The following is a 759-nucleotide window of genomic DNA, read 5'->3' as shown; positions in this document are numbered from 1 at the left end:
TGAGACTGAATTTAGCTGTTCCACTTTGATCCCACTGAAATTAGATGAACTGTTTTTGGTGGGACTCAGGATTTCATATCACATTTCTTATTTTCCCAAAGAAAGTCAGTCTGAATGGCAGAGGAAATACAGGGTTCAGCTCTTTGCAACCATGGCCCTTTCACAGTCTGCTCTGGAACCCAACATTTCAAAGCTACCTTCAAAGTCAGATGTTACTAAACAAGGCTACTACACTACTGATGGATACATTATGCAGATGAAACATAAACAGGCTGGCAAGAGTTGAGAATGTGACAGAGGATGTGGCTAGGGTCACCAGGTGTTTGTGGCATGGCTGTGATGGCTCAGCCATCCAGGAACAGCCAGTCTGGTCTCTGTAGGGACACCTGCGGCTTGCCAGCTCCCACTACCCAAATTACAGTACGTGCTACACAGTATTTGTTTCTGCCATGGCCAAGGAGAGCTGCTCACTCTTCCACCTGCATGACACAGATGGTACAGATGGGAGCATGCTTCCACATGAGGATGTGCAATTACACCTAGTTCCTCCAGCTGTGACAATTACTAAGCGAAAACCCGAGGGAAGGAAACAATCCTGGCAGATAACTGTCTTCCCTGCTGGTGCTTACCACTTAGTTCTCCCAGGAACAGCTGCTGCATCTATGGCCTCCCATCTCTTTTACAGTCCTTCCTGGAACCCAAGTACTTGAAAAGCATTGGGTATGATAGGAACATAAAGCAGTCATCGAAGCATATATA

This window comes from Macaca nemestrina, chromosome 7 (genome assembly GCF_043159975.1).
Source record: "Macaca nemestrina isolate mMacNem1 chromosome 7, mMacNem.hap1, whole genome shotgun sequence".
Lineage (NCBI taxonomy): Eukaryota > Metazoa > Chordata > Mammalia > Primates > Cercopithecidae > Macaca > Macaca nemestrina.
The sequence above is the reverse complement of the archived record's forward strand: the minus strand, read 5'-3'. Positions refer to the sequence as shown.